This window comes from Lithobates pipiens, unplaced genomic scaffold (genome assembly GCF_037356315.1).
Source record: "Lithobates pipiens isolate NorthernLeopardFrog02 unplaced genomic scaffold, aLitPip1_a1.2 Scaffold_30, whole genome shotgun sequence".
Lineage (NCBI taxonomy): Eukaryota > Metazoa > Chordata > Amphibia > Anura > Ranidae > Lithobates > Lithobates pipiens.
The window spans coordinates 177,570,084-177,586,003 of record NW_027507791.1 but is presented as its reverse complement, the minus strand read 5'-3'; the positions used below and the strand labels follow the sequence as shown (position 1 = coordinate 177,586,003).

The window sequence follows — 15,920 nt, the reverse complement described above, 5'->3', positions numbered from 1 at the left end:
AGGATGCAAGATCGTCTATGGCCACATCACCCTGAAAGCGCTCGATCTCGTCTGATCTCAGATGCTAAGCAGGGTCAGGCCTGGTTATTACCTGGATGGGAGACCGCCTGGGAATTCCAGGTGCCGTAGGCTTTTTTCCATTATGTTGTTGGCTTTGGCGACCTTCTGTATTTTTCGTCTCGATTGCCCGAGGTGACCACCTTGGCTTTTGTCAAGAGAGTTGTAAGTAGGGTGCAAGATCGCCTACGGCCACATCACCCTGAATGCGCTCGATCTCGTCTGATCTCGGATACTAAGCAGGGTCGGGCCTGGTTAGTACCTGGATGGGAGACCGCCTGGGAACACCAGGTGCCGTAGGCTTTTTTCCATTATGTTGTTGGCTTTGGCGACCTGCTGTATTTTTCCTCTCGATTGCCCGAGGTGACCACCTTGGCTTTTGTCAAGAGAGTTGTAAGTAGGGTGCAAGATCGCCTACGGCCACATTACCCTGAATGCACTCGATCTCGTCTGATCTCTTGACAAAAGCCAAGGTGGTCACCTCAGGCAATCGAGAGGAAAAATACAGCAGGTCACCAAAGCCAACAACATAATGGAAAAAAGCATACAGCACCTGGTATTCCCAGGCGGTCTTCCATGCAGGTACTAACCAGGCTCGACCCTGCTTAGCATCCGAGATCAGACGAGATCAAGCGCATTCAGGGTGATGTGGCCGTAGGCGATCTTGCACCCTACTTACAACTCTCTTGACAAAAGCCGAGGTGGTCACCTCGGGCAATCGAGTGGAAAAATACAGCAGGTCGCCAAAGCCAACAACATAATGGAAAAAAGCCTACGGCACCTGGTATTCCAAGGCGGTCTCCCATCCAGGTACTAACCAGGCCCAACCCTGCTTAGCATCCGAGACCAGACGAGATCGAGCGCATTCAGGGTGATGTGGCCGTAGGCGATCTTGCACCCTACTTACAACTCTCTTGACAAAAGCCAAGGTGGTCACCTCGGGCAATCGAGAGGAAAAATACAGCAGGTCGCCAAAGCCAACAACATAATGGAAAAAAGCCTACGGCACCTGGTATTCCCAGGCAGTCTCCCATCCAGGTACTAACCAGGCCCGACCCTGCTTAGCATCCGAGAATCAGACGAGATCAAGCGCATTCAGGGTGATGTGGCCGTAGGCGATCTTGCACCCTACTTACAACTCTCTTGACAAAAGCCAAGGTGGTCACCTTGGGCAATCGAAAGGAAAAATACAGCAGGTCGCCAAAGCCAACAACATAATGGAAAAAAGCCTATGGCACCTGGTATTCCCAGGCGGTCTGCCATCCAGGTACTAACCAGGCCCGACCCTGCTTAGCATCCGAGATCAGACAAGATCGAGCGCATTCAGGGTGATGTGGTCGTAGGCGATCTTGCACCCTACTTACAACTCTCTTGACAAAAGCGAAGGTGGTCACCTCGGGCAATCGAGAGGAAAAATACAGCAGGTCGCCAAAGCCAACAACATAATGGAAAAAAGCCTATGGCACCTGGTATTACCAGGCGGTCTGCCATCCAGGTACTAACCAGGCCCGACCCTGCTTAGCATCCGAGATCAGACGAGATCGAGCGCATTCAGGGTGATGTGGTAGTAGGCGATCTTGCACCCTACTTACAACTCTCTTGACAAAAGCCAAGGTGGTCACCTCGGGCAATCAAGACGAAAAATACAGCAGGTCGCCAAAGCCAACAACATAATGGAAAAAAGCCTACGGCACCTGGAATTCCCAGGCGGTCTCCCATCCAGGTAATAACCAGGCCTGACCCTGCTTAGCATCTGAGATCAGACGAGATCGAGCGCTTTCAGGGTGATGTGGCCGTAGACGATCTTGCATCCTACTTACAACTCTCTTGACAAAAGCCAAGGTGGTCACCTCGGGCAATCGAGAGGAAAAATACAGCAGGTCGCCAAAGCCAACAACATAATGGAAAAAAGCCTACGGCACCTGGTATTCCCAGGCGGTCTCCCATCCAGGTACTAACCAGGCCCGACTCTGCTTAGCATCTGAGATCAGACGAGAGCGAGCGCATTCAGGGTGATGTGGCCGTAGGCGATCTTGCACCCTACTTACAACTCTCTTGACAAAAGACAAGGTGGTCACCTCGGGCAATCGAGAGGAAAAATACAGCAGGTCGCCAAAGCCAACAACATAATGGAAAAAAGCCTACGGCACCTGATATTCCCAGGCGGTCTCCCATCCAGGTACTAACCAGGCCCGACTCTGCTTAGCATCTGAGATCAGACGAGAGCGAGCGCATTCAGGGTGATGTGGCCGTAGGCGATCTTGCACCCTACTTACAACTCTCTTGACAAAAGACAAGGTGGTCACCTCGGGCAATCGAGAGGAAAAATACAGCAGGTCGCCAAAGCCAACAACATAATGGAAAAAAGCCTATGGCACCTGGTATTCCCAGGCGGTCTGCCATCCAGGTACTAACCAGGCCCGACCCTGCTTAGCATCCGAGATCAGACGAGATCGAGCGCATTCAGGGTGATGTGGTCGTAGGCGATCTTGCACCCTACTTACAACTCTCTTGACAAAAGCGAAGGTGGTCACCTCGGGCAATCGAGAGGAAAAATACAGCAGGTCGCCAAAGCCAACAACATAATGGAAAAAAGCCTATGGCACCTGGTATTCCCAGGCGGTCTGCCATCCAGGTACTAACCAGGCCCGACCCTGCTTAGCATCCGAGATCAGACGAGATCGAGCGCATTCAGGGTGATGTGGCCGTAGGCGATCTTGCACCCTACTTACAACTCTCTTGACAAAAGCCAAGGTGGTCACCTCGGGCAATCGAGACGAAAAATACAGAAGGTCGCCAAAGCCAACAACATAATGGAAAAAAGCCTACGGCACCTGGAATTCCCAGGCGGTCTCCCATCCAGGTAATAACCAGGCCTGACCCTGCTTAGCATCTGAGATCAGACGAGATCGAGCGCTTTCAGGGTGATGTGGCCATAGACGATCTTGCATCCTACTTACAACTCTCTTGACAAAAGCCAAGGTGGTCACCTCGGGCAATCGAGAGGAAAAATACAGCAGGTCGCCAAAGCCAACAACATAATGGAAAAAAGCCTACGGCACCTGGTATTCCCAGGCGGTCTCCCATCCAGGTACTAACCAGGCCCGACCCAGCTTAGCAACCGAGATCGAGCGCATTCAGGGAGATGTGGCCGTAGGAGATGTTGCATCCTATTTACAACTCTCTTGACAAAAGCCAAGGTGGTCACCTCAGGCAATCGAGAGGAAAAATACAGCAGGTCGCCAAAGCCAACAACATAATGGAAAAAAGCCTACGGCACCTGGTATTCCCAGGCGGTCTCCCATCCAGGTACTAACCAGGCCCGACCCTGCTTAGCATCCGAGATCAGACGAGATCGAGCGCATTCAGGGTGATGTGGCCGTAGGCGATTTTGCACCTTACTTACAACTCTCTTGACAAAAGCCAAGGTGGTCACCTCGGGCAATCGAGAGGAAAAATACAGCAGGTCGCCAAAGCCAACAACATAATGGAAAAAAGCCTACGGCACCTGGTATTCCCAGGCGGTCCCCCATCCAGGTACTAACCAGGCCCGACCCTGCTTAGCATCCGAGTTCAGACGAGATCGAGCGCATTCAGGGTGATGTGGCCGTAGGCAATCGTGCACCCTACTTACAACTCTCTTGACAAAAGCCAAGGTGGTCACCTCAGGAAATTGAGAGGAAAAATACAGCAGGTCACCAAAGCCAACAACATAATGGAAAAAAGCATACAGCACCTGGTATTCCCAGGCGGTCTTCCATGCAGGTACTAACCAGGCTCGACCCTGCTTAGCATCCGAGATCAGACGAGATCGAGTGCATTCAGGGTAATGTGGCCGTAGGCGATCTTGCACCCTACTTACAACTCTCTTGACAAAAGCCAAGGTGGTCACCTCGGGCAATCGAGAGGAAAAATACAGCAGGTCGCCAAAACCAACAACATAATGGAAAAAAGCCTACGGCACCTGGTGTTCCCAGGCGGTCTCCCATCCAGGTACTAACCAGGCCCGACCCTGCTTAGAATCCAAGATCAGACGAGATCGAGCGCATTCAGGGTGATGTGGCCGTAGGCAATCTTACACCTTACTTACAACTCTCTTGACAAAAGCAAAGGTGGTCACCTCAGGCAATCGAGAGGAAAAATACAGCAGGTCACCAAAGCCAACAACATAATGGAAAAAAGCATACAGCACCTGGTATTCCCAGGCGGTCTTCCATGCAGGTACTAACCAGGCTCGACCCTGCTTAGCATCCGAGATCAGACGAGATCAAGCGCATTCAGGGTGATGTGGCCGTAGGCGATCTTGCACCCTACTTACAACTCTCTTGACAAAAGCCAAGGTGGTCACCTCGGGCAATCGAGAGGAAAAATACAGCAGGTCGCCAAAGCCAAAAACATAATGGAAAAAAGCCTACGGCACCTGGTATTCCCAGGCGGTCTCCCATCCAGGTACTAACCAGGCCCGACCCTGCTTAGAATCCGAGATCAGATGAGATCGAGCGCATTCAGGGTGATGTGGCCGTAGGCAATCTTACACCTTACTTACAACTCTCTTGACAAAAGCCAAGGTGGTCACCTCGGGAAATCGAGAGGAAAAATACAGCAGGTCGCCAAAGCCAACAACATAATGGAAAAAAGCCTACGGCACCTGGTATTCCCAGGTGGTCTCCCATCCAGGTACTAACCAGGCCCGACCCTGCTTAGCATCCGAGATCAGACGAGATCGAGCGCATTCAGGGTGATGTGGCCGTAGGCGATCCTGCATCCTACTTACAACTCTCTTGACAAAAGCCAAGGTGGTCACCTCGGGCAATCGAGAGGAAAAATACAGCAGGTCGCCAAAGCCAACAACATAATGGAAAAAAGCCTACGGCACCTGGTATTCCCAGGCGGTCTCCCATCCAGTTACTAACCAGGCCCGACCCTGCTTAGCATCCGAGATCAGACGAGATCGAGTGCATTCAGGGTGATGTGGCTGTAGGCGATCTTGCACCCTACTTACAACTCTCTTGACAAAAGCCAAGGTGGTCACCTCGGGCAATCGAGAGGAAAAATACAGCAGGTCGCCAAAGCCAACAACATAATGGAAAAAAGCCTACGGCACCTGGCATTCCCAGGTGGTCTCCCATCCAGGTACTAACCAGGCCCGACCCTGCTTAGCGTCCGAGATAAGACGAGATCGAGCGCATTCAGGGTGATGTGGCCGTAGGCAATCTTACTCCTTACTTACAACTCTCTTGACAAAAGCCAAGGTGGTCACCTCGGGCAATCGAGAGGAAAAATACAGCAGGTCGCCAAAGCCAAAAACATAATGGAAAAAAGCCTACGGCACCTGGTATTCCCAGGTGGTCTCCCATCCAGGTACTAACCAGGCCCGACCCTGCTTAGCATCCGAGATCGAGCGCATTCAGGGTGATGTGGCCGTAGGCGATCTTGCATCCTACTTACAACTCTCTTGACAAAAGCCAAGGTGGTCACCTCAGGCAATCGAGAGGAAAAATACAGCAGGTCACCAAAGCCAACAACATAATGGAAAAAAGCATACAGCACCTGGTATTCCCAGGCGGTCTTCCATGCAGGTACTAACCAGGCTCGACCCTGCTTAGCATCCGAGATCAGACGAGATCAAGCGCATTCAGGGTGATGTGGCCGTAGGCGATCTTGCACCCTACTTACAACTCTCTTGACAAAAGCCAAGGTGGTCACCTCGGGCAATCGAGAGGAAAAATACAGCAGGTCGCCAAAGCCAAAAACATAATGGAAAAAAGCCTACGGCACCTGGTATTCCCAGGCGGTCTCCCATCCAGGTACTAACCAGGCCCGACCCTGCTTAGAATCCGAGATCATATGAGATCGAGCGCATTCAGGGTGATGTGGCCGTAGGCAATCTTACACCTTACTTACAACTCTCTTGACAAAAGCCAAGGTGGTCACCTCGGGCAATCGAGAGGAAAAATACAGCAGGTCGCCAAAGCCAACAACATAATGGAAAAAAGCCTACGGCACCTGGTATTCCCAGGTGGTCTCCCATCCAGGTACTAACCAGGCCCGACCCTGCTTAGCATCCGAGATCAGACGAGATCGAGCGCATTCAGGGTGATGTGGCCGTAGGCGATCCTGCATCCTACTTACAACTCTCTTGACAAAAGCCAAGGTGGTCACCTCGGGCAATCGAGAGGAAAAATACAGCAGGTCGCCAAAGCCAACAACATAATGGAAAAAAGCCTACGGCACCTGGTATTCCCAGGCGGTCTCCCATCCAGTTACTAACCAGGCCCGACCCTGCTTAGCATCCGAGATCAGACGAGATCGAGTGCATTCAGGGTGATGTGGCTGTAGGCGATCTTGCACCCTACTTACAACTCTCTTGACAAAAGCCAAGGTGGTCACCTCGGGCAATCGAGAGGAAAAATACAGCAGGTCGCCAAAGCCAACAACATAATGGAAAAAAGCCTACGGCACCTGGCATTCCCAGGTGGTCTCCCATCCAGGTACTAACCAGGCCCGACCCTGCTTAGCGTCCGAGATAAGACGAGATCGAGCGCATTCAGGGTGATGTGGCCGTAGGCAATCTTACTCCTTACTTACAACTCTCTTGACAAAAGCCAAGGTGGTCACCTCGGGCAATCGAGAGGAAAAATACAGCAGGTCGCCAAAGCCAACAACATAATGGAAAAAAGCCTACGGCACCTGGTATTCCCAGGTGGTCTCCCATCCAGGTACTAACCAGGCCCGACCCTGCTTAGCATCCGAGATCGAGCGCATTCAGGGTGATGTGGCCGTAGGCGATCTTGCATCCTACTTACAACTCTCTTGACAAAAGCCAAGGTGGTCACCTCAGGCAATCGAGAGGAAAAATACAGCAGGTCACCAAAGCCAACAACATAATGGAAAAAAGCATACAGCACCTGGTATTCCCAGGCGGTCTTCCATGCAGGTACTAACCAGGCTCGACCCTGCTTAGCATCCGAGATCAGACGAGATCAAGCGCATTCAGGGTGATGTGGCCGTAGGCGATCTTGCACCCTACTTACAACTCTCTTGACAAAAGCCAAGGTGGTCACCTCGGGCAATCGAGAGGAAAAATACAGCAGGTCGCCAAAGCCAAAAACATAATGGAAAAAAACCTACGGCACCTGGTATTCCCAGGCGGTCTCCCATCCAGGTACTAACCAGGCCCGACCCTGCTTAGAATCCGATATCAGACGAGATCGAGCGCATTCAGGGTGATGTGGCCGTAGGCAATGTTGCACCCTAATTACAACTCTCTTCACAAAAGCCAAGGTGGTCACCTCGGGCAATCGAGAGGAAAAATACAGCAGGTCGCCAAAGCCAACAACATAATGGAAAAAAGCCTACGGCACCTGGTATTCCCAGGCGATCTCCCATCCAGGTACTAACCAGGCCTGACCCTGCTTAGCATCCGAGATCAGACGAGATCGAGCGCATTCAGGGTGATGTGGCCGTAGGCGATCTTGCATCCTACTTACAACTCTCTTGACAAAAGCCAAGGTGGTCACCTCGGGCAAACGAGAGGAAAAATACAGCAGGTCGCCAAAGCCAACAACATAATGGAAAAAAGCCTACGGCACCTGGTATTCCCAGGCGGTCTCCCATCCAGGTACTAACCAGGCCCGACCCTGCTTAGCATCCGAGATCAGACGAGATAGAGCGCATTCAGGGTGATGTGGCCGTAGGCGATCTTGCACCCTACTTACAACTCTCTTGACAAAAGCCAAGGTGGTCACCTCGGGCAATCGAGAGGAAAAATACAGCAGGTCGCCAAAGCCAACAACATAATGGAAAAAAGCCTACAGCACCTGGTATTCCCAGGCGGTCTCCCATCCAGGTACTAACCAGGCCCGACCCTGCTTAGCATCCGAGATCAGACGAGATCGAGCGCATTCAGGGTGATGTGGCCGTAGGCGATCTTGCACCCTACTTACAACTCTCTTAACAAAAGCCAAGGTGGTCACCTCGGGCAATCGAGAGGAAAAATACAGCAGGTCGCCAAAGCCAACAACATAATGGAAAAAAGCCTACGGCACCTGGTATTCCCAGGCGGTCTCCCATCCAGGTACTAACCAGGCACGACCCTGCTTAGCATCCGAGATCAGACGAGATCGAGCGCATTCAGGGTGATGTGGCCGTAGGCAATCTTGCACCCTACTTACAACTCTCTTGACAAAAGCCAAGGTGGTCACCTCGGGCAATCGAGAGGAAAAATACAGCAGGTCGCCAAAGCCAACAACATAATGGAAAAAAGCCGACGGCACCTGGTATTCCCAGGCGGTCTCCCATCCAGGTACTAACCAGGCCCGACCCTGCTTAGCATCCGAGATCAGACGAGATCGAGCGCATTCAGGGTGATGTGGCCATAGGCGAGCTTGCACCCTACTTACAACTCTCTTGACAAAAGCCAAGGTGGTCACCTCGGGCAATGGAGAGGAAAAATACAGCAGGTCGCCAAAGCCAACAACATAATGGAAAAAAGCCTACGGCACCTGGTATTCCCAGGCGGTCTCCCATCCAGGTACTAACCAGGCCCGACCCTGCTTAGCATCCGAGATCAGACGAGATTGAGCGCATTCAGGGTGATGTGGCCGTAGGCGATCTTGCACCCTACTTACAACTCTCTTAACAAAAGCCAAGGTGGTCACCTCGGGCAATCGAGAGGAAAAATACAGCAGGTCGCCAAAGCCAACAACATAATGGAAAAAAGCCGACGGCACCTGGTATTCCCAGGCGGTCTCCCATCCAGGTACTAACCAGGCCCGACCTTGCTTAGCATCCGAGATCAGATGAGATCGAGCGCATTCAGGGTGATGTGGCCATAGGCGAGCTTGCACCCTACTTACAACTCTCTTGACAAAAGCCAAGGTGGTCACCTCGGGCAATCGAGAGGAAAAATACAGCAGGTCGCCAAAGCCAACAACATAATGGAAAAAAGCCTACGGCACCTGGTATTCCCAGGCGGTCTCCCATCCAGGCCCGACCCTGCTTAGCATCCGAGATCAGACGAGATCGAGCGCACTCAGGGTGATGTGGCCGTAGGCGATCTAGCACCCTACTTACAACTCTCTTGACAAAAGCCAAGGTGGTCACCTCGGACAATCGAGAGGAAAAATACAGCAGGTCGCCAAAGCCAACAACATAATGGAAAAAAGCCTACGGCACCTGGTATTCCCAGGCGGTCTCCCATCCAGGTACTAACCAGGCCCGACCCTGCTTAGCATCCGAGATCAGACGAGATCGAGCGCATTCAGGGTGATGTGGCCGTAGGTGATCTTGCACCCTACTTACAACTCTCTTGACAAAAGCCAAGGTGGTCACCTCGGGCAATCGAAAGGAAAAATACAGCAGTTCGCCAAAGCCAACAACATAATGGAAAAAAGCCTACGGCACCTGGTATTCCCAGGCGGTCTCCCATCCAGGTACTAACCAGGCCCGACGCTGCTTAGCATGCGAGATCAGACGAGATCGAGCGCATTCAAGGTGATGTGGCCGTAGGCGATCTTGCACCCTACTTACAACTCTCTTGACAAAAGCCAAGGTGGTCACCTCGGGCAATCGAGAGGAAAAATACACCAGGTCGCCAAAGCCAACAACATAATGGAAAACAGCCTGCGGCACCAGGTATTCCCAGGTGGTCTCCCATCCAGGTACTAACCAGGCCCGACCCTGCTTAGCATCCGAGATCAGACAAGATCGAGCGCATTCAGGGTGATGTGGCCATAGGCGATCTTGCACCCTACTTACAACTCTCTTGACAAAAGCCAAGGTGGTCACCTCGGGCAATCGAGAGGAAAAATACAGCAGGTCGCCAAAGCCAACAACATAATGGAAAAAAGCCTACGGCACCTGGTATTCCCAGGTGGTCTCCCATCCAGGTACTAACCAGGCCCGACCCTGCTTAGCATGCGAGATCAGACGAGATCGAGCGCATTCAGGGTGATGTGGCCGTAGGCAATCTTGCACCCTACTTACAACTCTCTTGACAAAAGCCAAGGTGGTCACCTCGGGAAATCGAGAGGAAAAATACAGCAGGTCGCCAAAGCCAACAACATAATGGAAAAAAGACTACGGCACCTGGAATTCCCAGGCGTTCTCCCATCCAGGTACTAACCAGGCCCGACCCTGCTTAGCATCCGAGATCAGACGAGATCGAGCGCATTCAGGGTGATGTGGCCGTAAGCGATCTTGTTCCCTACTTACAACTCTCTTGACAAAAGCCAAGGTGGTCACCTCGGGCAATCGAGAGGAAAAATACAGCAGGTCTCCAAAGCCAACAACATAATGGAAAAAAGCCGACGGCACCTGGTATTCCCAGGCGGTCTCACATCCAGGTACTAACCAGGCCAGATCCTGCTTAGCATGCGAGATCAGGTGAGATCGAGCGCATTCAGGGTGATGTGGCCGTAGGCGATCTTGCACCCTACTTACAACTCTTTTGACAAAAGCCAAGGTGGTCACCTCGGGCAAACGAGAGGAAAAATACAGCAGGTCGCCAAAGGCAACAACATAATGGAAAAAAGCCTACGGAATCTGGTATTCCAAGGCGGTCTCCCATCCAGGTACTAACCAGGCCCGACCCTGCTTAGCATCCAAGATCAGACGAGATCGAGCGCATTCAGGGTGATGTGGCCGTAGGCGATCTTGCATCTTACTTACAACTCTCTTGACAAAAGCCAAGGTGGTCACCTCGGGCAATCGAGAGGAAAAATACAGCAGGTCGCCAAAGCCAACAACATAATGGAAAAAAGCCTACGGCACCTGACATTCCCAGGCGGTCTCCCATCCAGGTACTAACCAGGCCTGACCCTGCTTAGCATCCGAGATCAGACGAGATCGAGCGCATTCAGGGTGATGTAGCCGTAGGCGATCTTTGCACCCTACTTACAACTCTCTTGACAAAAGCCAAAGTGGTCACCTCGGGCAATCGAGAGGAAAAATACAGCAGGTCGCCAAAGCCAACAACATAATGGAAAAAAGCCTACGGCACCTGGTATTCCCAGGCGGTCTCCCATCCAGGTACTAACCAGGCCCGACCCTGCTTAGCATCCAAGATCAGATGAGATCGAGCGCATTCAGGGTGATGTGGCCGTAGGCAATCTTTGCACCCTACTTACAACTCTCTTGACAAAAGCCAAGGTGGTCACCTCGGGCAATCGAGGCGAAAAATACAGCAGGTCGCCAAAGCCAACAACATAATGGAAAAAAGCCTACGGCACCTGGTATTCCCAGGCGGTCTCCCATCCAGGTACTAACCAGGCCGACCCTGCTTAGCATCCGAGATCAGACGAGATCGAGCGCATTCAGGGTGATGTGGCCGTAGGCAATCTTGCACCCTACTTACAACTCTCTTGACAAAAGCCAAGGTGGTCACCTCGGGGAATCGAGAGGAAAAATACAGCAGGTCGCCAAAGCCAACAACATAATGGAAAAAAGCCTACGGCACCTGGTATTCCCAGGCGGTCTCCCATCCAGGTACTAACCAGGCCCGACCCTGCTTCCCATCCGAGATCAGACGCGATCGAGCGCATTCAGGGTGATGTGGCCGTAGGCGATTTTGCACCCTACTTACAACTCTCTTGACAAAAGCCAAGGTGGTCACCTCAGGCAATCGAGAGGAAAAATACAGCAGGTCGCCAAAGCCAACAACATAATGGAAAAAAGCCTACGGCACCTGGTATTCCCAGGCGGTCTCCCATCCAGGTACTAACCAGGCCTGACCCTGCTTAGCATCCGAGATCAAGCGCATTCAGGGTGATGTGGCCGTAGGTGATCTTGCACCCTACTTACAACTCTCTTGACAAAAGCCAAGGTGGTCACCTCGGGCAATCGAGAGGAAAAATACAGCAGGTCGCCAAAGCCAACAACATAATGGAAAAAAGACTACGGCACCTAGTATTCCCAGGCGTTCTCCCATCCAGGTACTAACCAGGCCCGACCCTGCTTAGCATCCGAGATCAGACGAGATCGAGCGCATTCAGGGTGATGTGGCCGTAGGCGATCTTGCACCCTACTTACAACTCTCTTGACAAAAGCCAAGGTGGTCACCTCAGGCAAACGATAGGAAAAATACAGCAGGTCGCCAAAGCCAACAACATAATGGAAAAAAGCCTACGGCACCTGGTATTCCCAGGCGGTCTCCCATCCAGGTACTAACCAGGCCCGACCCTGCTTAGCATCCGAGATCAGACGAGATCGAGCACATTCAGGGTGATGTGGCCGTAGGCGATCTTGCACCCTACTTACAACTCTCTTGACTAAAGCCAAGGTGGTCACCTCGGGCAATCGAGAGGAAAAATACAGCAGGTCGCCAAAGCCAACAACATAATGGAAAAAAGCCTACGGCACCTGGTATTCCCAGGCGGTCTCCCATCCAGGTACTAACCAGGCCCGACCCTGCTTCCCATCCGAGATCAGACGAGATCCAGCGCATTCAGGGTGATGTGGCCGTAGGCGATTTTGCACCCTACTTACAACTCTCTTGACAAAAGCCAAGGTGGTCACCTCAGGCAATCGAGAGGAAAAATACAGCAGGTCGCCAAAGCCAACAACATAATGGAAAAAAGCCTACGGCACCTGGTATTCCCAGGCGGTCTCCCATCCAGGTACTAACCAGGCCCGACCCTGCTTAGCATCCGAGATCAGACGAGATCGAGCGCATTCAGGGTGATGTGGCCGTAGGCGATCTTGCACCCTACTTACAACTCTCTTGACAAAAGCCAAGGTGGTCACCTCAGGCAATCGATAGGAAAAATACAGCAGGTCGCCAAAGCCAACAACATAATGGAAAAAAGCCTACGGCACCTGGTATTCCCAGGCGGTCTCCCATGCAGGTACTAACCAGGCCAGACCCTGCTTAGCATCCGAGATCAGACGAGATCGAGCGCATTCAGGGTGATGTGGCCGTAGGCGATCTTGCACCCTACTTACAACTCTCTTGACAAAAGCCAAGGTGGTCACCTCGGGCAATAGAGAGGAAAAATACAGCAGGTCGCCAAAGCCAACAACATAATGGAAAAAAGCCTACGGCACCTGGTATTCCCAGGCGGTCTCCCATCCGGGTACTAACCAGGCCCGACCCTGCTTAGCATCCGAGATCAGACGAGATCGAGCACATTCAGGGTGATGTGGCCATAGGCGATCTTGCACCCTACTTACAACTCTCTTGACAAAAGCCAAGGTGGTCACCTCGGGCAATAGAGAGGAAAAATACAGCAGGTCGCCAAACCCAACAACATAATGGAAAAAAGCCTACGGCACCTGGTATTCCCAGGCGATCTCCTATCCAGGTACTAACCAGGCCCGATCCTGCTTAGCATCCGAGATCAGACGAGATCGAGCGCATTCAGGGTGATGTGGCCATAGGCGATCTTGCACCCTACTTACAACTCTCTTGACAAAAGCCAAGGTGGTCACCTCGGGCAATAGAGAGGAAAAATACAGCAGGTCGCCAAAGCCAACAACATAATGGAAAAAAGCCTACAGCACCTGGTATTCCCAGGCGGTCTCCCATCCGGGTACTAACCAGGCCCAACCCTGCTTAGCATCCGAGATCAGACGAGATCGAGCGCATTCAGGGTGATGTGACCGTAGGCGATCTTGCACCCTACTTACAACTCTTTTGACAAAAGCCAAGGTGGTCACCTCGGGCAATCGAGAGGAAAAATACAGCAGGTCGCCAAAGCCAACAACATAATGGAAAAAAGCCTACGGCACCTGGTATTCCCAGGCGGTCTCCCATCCGGGTACTAACCAGGCCCGACCCTGCTTAGCATCCGAGATCAGACGAGATCGAGCACATTCAGGGTGATGTGGCCATAGGCGATCTTGCGCTCTACTTACAACTCTCTTGACAAAAGCCAAGGTGGTCACCTCGGGCAATAGAGAGGAAAAATACAGCAGGTCGCCAAACCCAACAACATAATGGAAAAAAGCCTACGGCACCTGGTATTCCCAGGCGGTCTCCCATCCAGGTACTAACCAGGCGCGATCCTGCTTAGCATCACGAGATCAGACGAGATCGAGCGCATTCAGGGTGATGTGGCCATAGGTGATCTTGCACCCTACTTACAACTCTCTTGACAAAAGCCAAGGTGGTCACCTCGGGCAATAGAGAGGAAAAATACAGCAGGTCGCCAAAGCCAACAACATAATGGAAAAAAGCCTACGGCACCTGGTATTCCCAGGCGGTCTCCCATCCAGGTACTAACCAGGCCCGACGCTGCTTAGCATCCGAGATCAGACGAGATCGAGCCCATTCAGGGTGATGTGGCCGTAGGAAATCTTGCACCCTACTTACAACTCTCTTGACAAAAGCCAAGGTGGTCACCTCGGCCAATCGAGAGGAAAAATACAGCAGGTCACCAAAGCCAACAACATAATGGAAAAAAGCCTACGGCACCTGGTATTCCCAGGCGGTCTCCCATCCGGGTACTCACCAGGCCTGACCCTGCTTAGCATCCGAGATCAGACGAGATCGAGCGCATTCAGGGTGATGTGGCCGTAGGCGTTATTACACCCTACTTACAACTCTCTTGACAAAAGCCAAGGTGGTCACCTCGGGCAATCGAGAGGAAAAATACAGCAGGTCGCCAAAGCCAACAACATAATGGAAAAAAGCCTACGGCACCTGGTATTCCCAGGCAATCTCCCATCCAGGTACTAACCAGGCCCGACCCTGCTTTGCATCCGAGATCAGACGAGATCGAGTGCATTCAGGGTGATGTGGCTGTAGGCGATCTTGCACCCTACTTACAACTCTCTTGACAAAAGCCAAGGCGGTCACCTCGGGCAATCGAGAGGAAAAATACAGCAGGTCGCCAAAGCCAACAACATAATGGAAAAAAGACTACGGCACCTGGTATTCCCAGGCGGTCTCCCATCCAGGTACTAACCAGGCACGACCCTGCTTAGCATCCGAGATCAGACGAGATCGAGCGCATTCAGGGTGATGTGGCCGTAGGCGTTCTTGCACCCTACTTACAACTCTCTTGACAAAAGCCAAGGTGGTCACCTCGGGCAATCGAGAGGAAAAATACAGCAGGTCGCCAAAGCCAACAACATAATGGAAAAAAGCCTACGGCACCTGGTATTCCCAGGCGGTCTCCCATCCAGGTACTAACCAGGCCCGATCCTGCTTGGCATCCGAGATCAGAAGAGATCGAGTGCATTCAGGGTGATGTGGCCGTAGGCGAGCTTGCACCCTACTTACAACTCTCTTGACAAAAGCCAAGGTGGTCACCTCGGGCAATCGAGAGGAAAAATACAGCAGGTCGCCAAAGCCGACAACATAATGGAAAAAAGGCTACAGCACCTGGTATTCCCAGGCGGTCTCCCATCCAGGTACTAACCAGGCCCGACCCTGCTTAGCATCCGAGATCAGACGAGATCGAGCACATTCAGGGTGATGTGACCGTAGGCGATCTTGCACCCTACTTACAACTCTCTTGACAAAAGCCAAGGTGGTCACCTCGGGCAATCGAGAGGAAAAATACAGCAGGTCGCCAAAGCCAACAACATAATGGAAAAAAGCCTACGGCACCTGGTATTCCCAGGCGGTCTCCCATCCGGGTACTAACCAGGCCCGACCCTGCTTAGCATCCGAGATCAGACGAGATCAAGCGCATTCAGGGTGATGTGTCCGTAGGCGACCTTGCACCCTACTTACAACTCTCTTGACAAAAGCCAAGGTGGTCACCTCGGGCAATAGAGAAGAAAAATACAGCAGGTCGCCAAAGCCAACAACATAATGGAAAAAAGCCTACGGCACCTGGTATTCCCAGGCGGTCTCCCATCCAGGTACTAACCAGGCCCGACACTGCTTAGCATCCAAGATCAGACGAGATCAAGCG

At 52.2% G+C, this 15,920-nt stretch overlaps 42 non-coding genes and 27 pseudogenes across 42 annotated transcripts; 2 read left to right on the top strand and 67 right to left on the bottom strand.

The window, feature by feature from the left end:
* The first annotated feature begins 13 nt into the window (after positions 1 to 13).
* On the top strand, positions 14 to 132 carry LOC143946334 (5S ribosomal RNA; annotated as a pseudogene).
* A 109-nt stretch (positions 133 to 241) lies between these two features.
* LOC143951864 (5S ribosomal RNA) lies at positions 242 to 360 on the top strand. Its single transcript, XR_013267096.1, has one exon. It is a non-coding gene; the product is annotated as a 5S ribosomal RNA (ribosomal RNA).
* Positions 361 to 598: 238 nt separating this feature from the next.
* LOC143943790 (5S ribosomal RNA) lies at positions 599 to 717 on the bottom strand (annotated as a pseudogene).
* A 109-nt stretch (positions 718 to 826) lies between these two features.
* Positions 827 to 945, bottom strand: LOC143951689 (5S ribosomal RNA). The gene has a single exon (XR_013266938.1). It is a non-coding gene; the product is annotated as a 5S ribosomal RNA (ribosomal RNA).
* A 109-nt stretch (positions 946 to 1,054) lies between these two features.
* Positions 1,055 to 1,174, bottom strand: LOC143944541 (5S ribosomal RNA; annotated as a pseudogene).
* Positions 1,175 to 1,283: 109 nt separating this feature from the next.
* On the bottom strand, positions 1,284 to 1,402 carry LOC143946050 (5S ribosomal RNA; annotated as a pseudogene).
* A 109-nt stretch (positions 1,403 to 1,511) lies between these two features.
* LOC143948240 (5S ribosomal RNA) lies at positions 1,512 to 1,630 on the bottom strand (annotated as a pseudogene).
* Positions 1,631 to 1,739: 109 nt separating this feature from the next.
* LOC143945677 (5S ribosomal RNA) lies at positions 1,740 to 1,858 on the bottom strand (annotated as a pseudogene).
* Positions 1,859 to 1,967: 109 nt separating this feature from the next.
* Positions 1,968 to 2,086, bottom strand: LOC143945455 (5S ribosomal RNA; annotated as a pseudogene).
* A 109-nt stretch (positions 2,087 to 2,195) lies between these two features.
* On the bottom strand, positions 2,196 to 2,314 carry LOC143946209 (5S ribosomal RNA; annotated as a pseudogene).
* A 109-nt stretch (positions 2,315 to 2,423) lies between these two features.
* Positions 2,424 to 2,542, bottom strand: LOC143944186 (5S ribosomal RNA; annotated as a pseudogene).
* Positions 2,543 to 2,651: 109 nt separating this feature from the next.
* LOC143953642 (5S ribosomal RNA) lies at positions 2,652 to 2,770 on the bottom strand. The gene has a single exon (XR_013268705.1). It is a non-coding gene; the product is annotated as a 5S ribosomal RNA (ribosomal RNA).
* Positions 2,771 to 2,879: 109 nt separating this feature from the next.
* Positions 2,880 to 2,998, bottom strand: LOC143946333 (5S ribosomal RNA; annotated as a pseudogene).
* A 109-nt stretch (positions 2,999 to 3,107) lies between these two features.
* Positions 3,108 to 3,216, bottom strand: LOC143948661 (5S ribosomal RNA; annotated as a pseudogene).
* Positions 3,217 to 3,325: 109 nt separating this feature from the next.
* Positions 3,326 to 3,444, bottom strand: LOC143952446 (5S ribosomal RNA). The gene has a single exon (XR_013267622.1). It is a non-coding gene; the product is annotated as a 5S ribosomal RNA (ribosomal RNA).
* A 109-nt stretch (positions 3,445 to 3,553) lies between these two features.
* LOC143950411 (5S ribosomal RNA) lies at positions 3,554 to 3,672 on the bottom strand. The gene has a single exon (XR_013265815.1). It is a non-coding gene; the product is annotated as a 5S ribosomal RNA (ribosomal RNA).
* Positions 3,673 to 3,781: 109 nt separating this feature from the next.
* LOC143954391 (5S ribosomal RNA) lies at positions 3,782 to 3,900 on the bottom strand. The gene has a single exon (XR_013269387.1). It is a non-coding gene; the product is annotated as a 5S ribosomal RNA (ribosomal RNA).
* Positions 3,901 to 4,009: 109 nt separating this feature from the next.
* On the bottom strand, positions 4,010 to 4,128 carry LOC143954581 (5S ribosomal RNA). The gene has a single exon (XR_013269559.1). It is a non-coding gene; the product is annotated as a 5S ribosomal RNA (ribosomal RNA).
* Positions 4,129 to 4,237: 109 nt separating this feature from the next.
* LOC143943789 (5S ribosomal RNA) lies at positions 4,238 to 4,356 on the bottom strand (annotated as a pseudogene).
* Positions 4,357 to 4,465: 109 nt separating this feature from the next.
* LOC143951056 (5S ribosomal RNA) lies at positions 4,466 to 4,584 on the bottom strand. Its single transcript, XR_013266363.1, has one exon. It is a non-coding gene; the product is annotated as a 5S ribosomal RNA (ribosomal RNA).
* Positions 4,585 to 4,693: 109 nt separating this feature from the next.
* On the bottom strand, positions 4,694 to 4,812 carry LOC143951034 (5S ribosomal RNA). The gene has a single exon (XR_013266344.1). It is a non-coding gene; the product is annotated as a 5S ribosomal RNA (ribosomal RNA).
* Positions 4,813 to 4,921: 109 nt separating this feature from the next.
* LOC143953596 (5S ribosomal RNA) lies at positions 4,922 to 5,040 on the bottom strand. The gene has a single exon (XR_013268663.1). It is a non-coding gene; the product is annotated as a 5S ribosomal RNA (ribosomal RNA).
* Positions 5,041 to 5,149: 109 nt separating this feature from the next.
* LOC143953859 (5S ribosomal RNA) lies at positions 5,150 to 5,268 on the bottom strand. Its single transcript, XR_013268902.1, has one exon. It is a non-coding gene; the product is annotated as a 5S ribosomal RNA (ribosomal RNA).
* Positions 5,269 to 5,377: 109 nt separating this feature from the next.
* Positions 5,378 to 5,486, bottom strand: LOC143946172 (5S ribosomal RNA; annotated as a pseudogene).
* A 109-nt stretch (positions 5,487 to 5,595) lies between these two features.
* LOC143943788 (5S ribosomal RNA) lies at positions 5,596 to 5,714 on the bottom strand (annotated as a pseudogene).
* A 109-nt stretch (positions 5,715 to 5,823) lies between these two features.
* On the bottom strand, positions 5,824 to 5,942 carry LOC143952467 (5S ribosomal RNA). Its single transcript, XR_013267641.1, has one exon. It is a non-coding gene; the product is annotated as a 5S ribosomal RNA (ribosomal RNA).
* A 109-nt stretch (positions 5,943 to 6,051) lies between these two features.
* On the bottom strand, positions 6,052 to 6,170 carry LOC143951022 (5S ribosomal RNA). The gene has a single exon (XR_013266333.1). It is a non-coding gene; the product is annotated as a 5S ribosomal RNA (ribosomal RNA).
* A 109-nt stretch (positions 6,171 to 6,279) lies between these two features.
* LOC143953595 (5S ribosomal RNA) lies at positions 6,280 to 6,398 on the bottom strand. The gene has a single exon (XR_013268662.1). It is a non-coding gene; the product is annotated as a 5S ribosomal RNA (ribosomal RNA).
* A 109-nt stretch (positions 6,399 to 6,507) lies between these two features.
* On the bottom strand, positions 6,508 to 6,626 carry LOC143953857 (5S ribosomal RNA). Its single transcript, XR_013268901.1, has one exon. It is a non-coding gene; the product is annotated as a 5S ribosomal RNA (ribosomal RNA).
* Positions 6,627 to 6,735: 109 nt separating this feature from the next.
* On the bottom strand, positions 6,736 to 6,844 carry LOC143946171 (5S ribosomal RNA; annotated as a pseudogene).
* A 109-nt stretch (positions 6,845 to 6,953) lies between these two features.
* On the bottom strand, positions 6,954 to 7,072 carry LOC143943787 (5S ribosomal RNA; annotated as a pseudogene).
* A 109-nt stretch (positions 7,073 to 7,181) lies between these two features.
* On the bottom strand, positions 7,182 to 7,300 carry LOC143944308 (5S ribosomal RNA; annotated as a pseudogene).
* A 109-nt stretch (positions 7,301 to 7,409) lies between these two features.
* Positions 7,410 to 7,528, bottom strand: LOC143953444 (5S ribosomal RNA). Its single transcript, XR_013268526.1, has one exon. It is a non-coding gene; the product is annotated as a 5S ribosomal RNA (ribosomal RNA).
* Positions 7,529 to 7,637: 109 nt separating this feature from the next.
* Positions 7,638 to 7,756, bottom strand: LOC143952896 (5S ribosomal RNA). Its single transcript, XR_013268029.1, has one exon. It is a non-coding gene; the product is annotated as a 5S ribosomal RNA (ribosomal RNA).
* Positions 7,757 to 7,865: 109 nt separating this feature from the next.
* On the bottom strand, positions 7,866 to 7,984 carry LOC143944192 (5S ribosomal RNA). Its single transcript, XR_013265004.1, has one exon. It is a non-coding gene; the product is annotated as a 5S ribosomal RNA (ribosomal RNA).
* A 109-nt stretch (positions 7,985 to 8,093) lies between these two features.
* Positions 8,094 to 8,212, bottom strand: LOC143947353 (5S ribosomal RNA). The gene has a single exon (XR_013265295.1). It is a non-coding gene; the product is annotated as a 5S ribosomal RNA (ribosomal RNA).
* Positions 8,213 to 8,321: 109 nt separating this feature from the next.
* LOC143951724 (5S ribosomal RNA) lies at positions 8,322 to 8,440 on the bottom strand. The gene has a single exon (XR_013266969.1). It is a non-coding gene; the product is annotated as a 5S ribosomal RNA (ribosomal RNA).
* Positions 8,441 to 8,549: 109 nt separating this feature from the next.
* Positions 8,550 to 8,668, bottom strand: LOC143951961 (5S ribosomal RNA). Its single transcript, XR_013267184.1, has one exon. It is a non-coding gene; the product is annotated as a 5S ribosomal RNA (ribosomal RNA).
* A 109-nt stretch (positions 8,669 to 8,777) lies between these two features.
* Positions 8,778 to 8,896, bottom strand: LOC143953277 (5S ribosomal RNA). Its single transcript, XR_013268374.1, has one exon. It is a non-coding gene; the product is annotated as a 5S ribosomal RNA (ribosomal RNA).
* A 326-nt stretch (positions 8,897 to 9,222) lies between these two features.
* Positions 9,223 to 9,341, bottom strand: LOC143950409 (5S ribosomal RNA). The gene has a single exon (XR_013265814.1). It is a non-coding gene; the product is annotated as a 5S ribosomal RNA (ribosomal RNA).
* A 109-nt stretch (positions 9,342 to 9,450) lies between these two features.
* LOC143954411 (5S ribosomal RNA) lies at positions 9,451 to 9,569 on the bottom strand. The gene has a single exon (XR_013269405.1). It is a non-coding gene; the product is annotated as a 5S ribosomal RNA (ribosomal RNA).
* A 109-nt stretch (positions 9,570 to 9,678) lies between these two features.
* LOC143954611 (5S ribosomal RNA) lies at positions 9,679 to 9,797 on the bottom strand. The gene has a single exon (XR_013269586.1). It is a non-coding gene; the product is annotated as a 5S ribosomal RNA (ribosomal RNA).
* A 109-nt stretch (positions 9,798 to 9,906) lies between these two features.
* On the bottom strand, positions 9,907 to 10,025 carry LOC143949454 (5S ribosomal RNA). The gene has a single exon (XR_013265489.1). It is a non-coding gene; the product is annotated as a 5S ribosomal RNA (ribosomal RNA).
* Positions 10,026 to 10,134: 109 nt separating this feature from the next.
* On the bottom strand, positions 10,135 to 10,253 carry LOC143943616 (5S ribosomal RNA; annotated as a pseudogene).
* Positions 10,254 to 10,362: 109 nt separating this feature from the next.
* Positions 10,363 to 10,481, bottom strand: LOC143948592 (5S ribosomal RNA; annotated as a pseudogene).
* A 109-nt stretch (positions 10,482 to 10,590) lies between these two features.
* On the bottom strand, positions 10,591 to 10,709 carry LOC143946414 (5S ribosomal RNA; annotated as a pseudogene).
* Positions 10,710 to 10,818: 109 nt separating this feature from the next.
* On the bottom strand, positions 10,819 to 10,937 carry LOC143954777 (5S ribosomal RNA). The gene has a single exon (XR_013269734.1). It is a non-coding gene; the product is annotated as a 5S ribosomal RNA (ribosomal RNA).
* A 110-nt stretch (positions 10,938 to 11,047) lies between these two features.
* On the bottom strand, positions 11,048 to 11,166 carry LOC143949308 (5S ribosomal RNA). Its single transcript, XR_013265476.1, has one exon. It is a non-coding gene; the product is annotated as a 5S ribosomal RNA (ribosomal RNA).
* A 110-nt stretch (positions 11,167 to 11,276) lies between these two features.
* On the bottom strand, positions 11,277 to 11,394 carry LOC143953321 (5S ribosomal RNA). Its single transcript, XR_013268414.1, has one exon. It is a non-coding gene; the product is annotated as a 5S ribosomal RNA (ribosomal RNA).
* A 109-nt stretch (positions 11,395 to 11,503) lies between these two features.
* Positions 11,504 to 11,622, bottom strand: LOC143952766 (5S ribosomal RNA). The gene has a single exon (XR_013267911.1). It is a non-coding gene; the product is annotated as a 5S ribosomal RNA (ribosomal RNA).
* A 109-nt stretch (positions 11,623 to 11,731) lies between these two features.
* On the bottom strand, positions 11,732 to 11,840 carry LOC143948910 (5S ribosomal RNA; annotated as a pseudogene).
* A 109-nt stretch (positions 11,841 to 11,949) lies between these two features.
* Positions 11,950 to 12,068, bottom strand: LOC143944150 (5S ribosomal RNA; annotated as a pseudogene).
* A 109-nt stretch (positions 12,069 to 12,177) lies between these two features.
* Positions 12,178 to 12,296, bottom strand: LOC143949063 (5S ribosomal RNA). The gene has a single exon (XR_013265453.1). It is a non-coding gene; the product is annotated as a 5S ribosomal RNA (ribosomal RNA).
* A 109-nt stretch (positions 12,297 to 12,405) lies between these two features.
* On the bottom strand, positions 12,406 to 12,524 carry LOC143954769 (5S ribosomal RNA). Its single transcript, XR_013269727.1, has one exon. It is a non-coding gene; the product is annotated as a 5S ribosomal RNA (ribosomal RNA).
* Positions 12,525 to 12,633: 109 nt separating this feature from the next.
* On the bottom strand, positions 12,634 to 12,752 carry LOC143952434 (5S ribosomal RNA). The gene has a single exon (XR_013267611.1). It is a non-coding gene; the product is annotated as a 5S ribosomal RNA (ribosomal RNA).
* A 109-nt stretch (positions 12,753 to 12,861) lies between these two features.
* LOC143953943 (5S ribosomal RNA) lies at positions 12,862 to 12,980 on the bottom strand. Its single transcript, XR_013268979.1, has one exon. It is a non-coding gene; the product is annotated as a 5S ribosomal RNA (ribosomal RNA).
* A 109-nt stretch (positions 12,981 to 13,089) lies between these two features.
* LOC143951628 (5S ribosomal RNA) lies at positions 13,090 to 13,208 on the bottom strand. Its single transcript, XR_013266882.1, has one exon. It is a non-coding gene; the product is annotated as a 5S ribosomal RNA (ribosomal RNA).
* A 109-nt stretch (positions 13,209 to 13,317) lies between these two features.
* LOC143944876 (5S ribosomal RNA) lies at positions 13,318 to 13,436 on the bottom strand (annotated as a pseudogene).
* A 109-nt stretch (positions 13,437 to 13,545) lies between these two features.
* On the bottom strand, positions 13,546 to 13,664 carry LOC143947871 (5S ribosomal RNA). The gene has a single exon (XR_013265344.1). It is a non-coding gene; the product is annotated as a 5S ribosomal RNA (ribosomal RNA).
* Positions 13,665 to 13,773: 109 nt separating this feature from the next.
* On the bottom strand, positions 13,774 to 13,892 carry LOC143951627 (5S ribosomal RNA). The gene has a single exon (XR_013266881.1). It is a non-coding gene; the product is annotated as a 5S ribosomal RNA (ribosomal RNA).
* A 109-nt stretch (positions 13,893 to 14,001) lies between these two features.
* On the bottom strand, positions 14,002 to 14,121 carry LOC143946867 (5S ribosomal RNA; annotated as a pseudogene).
* A 109-nt stretch (positions 14,122 to 14,230) lies between these two features.
* Positions 14,231 to 14,349, bottom strand: LOC143944855 (5S ribosomal RNA; annotated as a pseudogene).
* Positions 14,350 to 14,458: 109 nt separating this feature from the next.
* On the bottom strand, positions 14,459 to 14,577 carry LOC143953793 (5S ribosomal RNA). Its single transcript, XR_013268842.1, has one exon. It is a non-coding gene; the product is annotated as a 5S ribosomal RNA (ribosomal RNA).
* A 109-nt stretch (positions 14,578 to 14,686) lies between these two features.
* LOC143944225 (5S ribosomal RNA) lies at positions 14,687 to 14,805 on the bottom strand (annotated as a pseudogene).
* A 109-nt stretch (positions 14,806 to 14,914) lies between these two features.
* LOC143951188 (5S ribosomal RNA) lies at positions 14,915 to 15,033 on the bottom strand. Its single transcript, XR_013266483.1, has one exon. It is a non-coding gene; the product is annotated as a 5S ribosomal RNA (ribosomal RNA).
* Positions 15,034 to 15,142: 109 nt separating this feature from the next.
* Positions 15,143 to 15,261, bottom strand: LOC143952685 (5S ribosomal RNA). The gene has a single exon (XR_013267838.1). It is a non-coding gene; the product is annotated as a 5S ribosomal RNA (ribosomal RNA).
* A 109-nt stretch (positions 15,262 to 15,370) lies between these two features.
* On the bottom strand, positions 15,371 to 15,489 carry LOC143953917 (5S ribosomal RNA). The gene has a single exon (XR_013268955.1). It is a non-coding gene; the product is annotated as a 5S ribosomal RNA (ribosomal RNA).
* Positions 15,490 to 15,598: 109 nt separating this feature from the next.
* LOC143953817 (5S ribosomal RNA) lies at positions 15,599 to 15,717 on the bottom strand. The gene has a single exon (XR_013268864.1). It is a non-coding gene; the product is annotated as a 5S ribosomal RNA (ribosomal RNA).
* A 109-nt stretch (positions 15,718 to 15,826) lies between these two features.
* Positions 15,827 to 15,920, bottom strand: part of LOC143945704 (5S ribosomal RNA) — a 119-nt pseudogene continuing 25 nt past the window's right edge.